We start from the raw sequence: 2,500 nt of genomic DNA, 5'->3' as shown, positions 1-2,500 counted from the left end.
ATTTAAGAATTCACACAAACAAAAATAAATTGGATGTGGAGTGTGAAGGATGAAGAATTGAAGACATTAAGTTTCAGTGGTGATGGATTAGTTAGTGGGCAATGATTACCTGTACGATGCATTAGTTAGCAAGTCATTAACATATTTGTACAACCAATTGATTGCACACACACAAATTTATCTCCAAAGTGACATGTAAACGATTTAGTGGATTTTTGACATGACATGGACTACCACGTGGCAGCCACATCAGCAAGGTAACACGTGGCACTTGAAAAAATCAATTTAGTATTCTTCTGCCTTTTATTTTTCTACCTTATTCCAGTTAATTAAATTACTTTAATATTTTTAATTCACCAATTTATTTTTATTTTTATTTATATTTCTGTCTAGGCGCAAGACTGGGCGGCCAGCAAGGAGTCGAGACAGGGAGTTAATTTTAAAATTGATTTTTAAAAAATGATTTATTTATTTATTTCCACCTATGCGGAAGACTGGGCGGCCAACGAGGAGTCGAGACAGCCAGGAGTCGGGACTTGGGCAAGGGAGCGGGACAAGAGGTCGGGACTCGCGGCGGGACAAGGAAGAGGAGGAGGAAGTCCGGGACTCGCGACGGGACTGGGACTCGCGCCGGGACTAGGGAGTCGCGGCGGGACAAGGAAGAGGAGGAGGAAGTCCGGGACTCGCGACGGGACTGGGACTCGCGCCGGGACTAGGGAGTCGCGGCGGGACAAGGAAGAGGAGGAGGAAGTCCGGGACTCGCGACGGGACTGGGACTCGCGCCGGGACTAGGGAGTCGCGGCGGGACAAGGAAGAGGAGGAGGAAGTCCGGGACTCGCGACGGGACTGGGACTCGCGCCGGGACTAGGGAGTCGCGGCGGGACAAGGAAGAGGAGGAGGAAGTCCGGGACTCGCGCCGGCGCCGGGACTAGGGAGTCGCGGCGGGACAAGGAAGAGGAGGAGGAAGTCCGGGACTCGCGCACGGGACTAGGGAGTCGCGGCGGGACAAGGAAGAGGAGGAGGAAGTCCGGGACTCGCCACGGGACTAGGGAGTCGCGGCGGGACAAGGAAGAGAAGGAGGAAGTCCGGGACTCGCGACGGGACTGGGACTCGCGGCAGGACAAGGAAGAGAAGGAGGAGGTCCGGGACTCGCGCCGGGACTAGGAAGAGGGGAGGAGGTCCGGGACTCGCGACGGGACTAGGAAGTGGGGGAGGAGGTCCGGGACTCGCGCCGGGACTAGGGAAGAGGAGGAGGAGGAGGAAGGCCGGGACTGGGACTCGCGGCGGGAGTAGGTAGTGGGGAGGAGGTCCGGGACTCGCAGCGGGACAAGGAGGAAGTCGGGGAGGAGGGCCGGGACCAGGAGTCGCGGCGGGGATAGCAGGCAGGACAGGGAGGGTGGGTGGTCTTCCACAAAAAAAGTGTGTCTCGGAACTTCCTTAGTGCAGTAGGACGGGGGCCTGCCGAATCCCACAGAGAGTACTATGTGGGGAAGGGTTCCTCTGAAGCGTCTCGGGAAAAGTCGTGAGGGGGTGACGGTTGCTCGGTGCCTACGGGTCCCGACTGCTCGCTGCCTTCTTTGAGCCCAGTACCGACGTTCGCAGGGGGATACCTGGATACTACTGGGGTTACCTGGATACTTCTGGCGTGTTACCTTGGATCAGTGAGGAGTGGGGGTTAGTTTCCCGGCGACGCGACCCTCTGAGGAGGTCCCGCGGAGGGTCGCCGAGTATTATATGGTGAGCTGGCTGTCAAGGATTGTGAGTCCCGCTGCCAAAATTTTTTTTGGTGCGCGGGCGACTGGAAAAAGAGGGTTGGTCTTGTGCCGATACGCGTAACGTCGCAGCGAGTCCCAAGAGCTAGTAACCATTTTTGGCGGGGGGCGATGGCCTCGGTATTGTCAAGCCATTCTCTCATTCATTTGGGAGGGTGGGGAGAAGTGTTTGCCGAGGCCGTTCAAGCTCCGCCTGGTCGACCACCACTGTGACCGCCACCGCGCTCGATCTCTATTGCAAGCTCAGGTGAAATTCCTGATAAACTTGGAGGGGGTGTGGGACGCGTTCGCAGTGTGGGCCGAGGAGTCATAACATCCCAGGTCGGAATGTGAAAATGGAACTTCGAAACCGGTGAGAGTTCTCTCGTCGGCTAGGGGTTTCACAAAAGTAACATTTCTATAAATTTCTATCCGACCCCTCCATTAATTTGGAGGGGCGATGGGCCCCAGGATTGGACATACTTCTTGCTGATTTGTCTTTTGAGGAAAATCCTTCGCGGTGATGGTTACTTTTTCATTTTTAATGTGTGTATCGGCCTCGTCGGTTTCTCTCTTTCCTGGTCACATTCCCGAAAAAGGCCGCAGCACCTATGATTCTCTTCCGGGGGTCTAACTCTCCCTCTCTCTCTATCCTTCTCTTTGTCTGGCTCTCTCTGGCTTCACTTTTTGTGGTGTGTGCCTCTGGGGGTCTGGTTGGAATTTGCCGTTGGCTTTTTGCCCTCTCTTTT

This window comes from Physcomitrium patens, chromosome 6, assembly GCF_059467195.1.
Source record: "Physcomitrium patens ecotype Gransden chromosome 6, ASM5946719v1, whole genome shotgun sequence".
In the NCBI taxonomy this organism is placed as follows: Eukaryota; Viridiplantae; Streptophyta; class Bryopsida; order Funariales; family Funariaceae; genus Physcomitrium; species Physcomitrium patens.
This window is presented reverse-complemented; position numbering follows the sequence as displayed.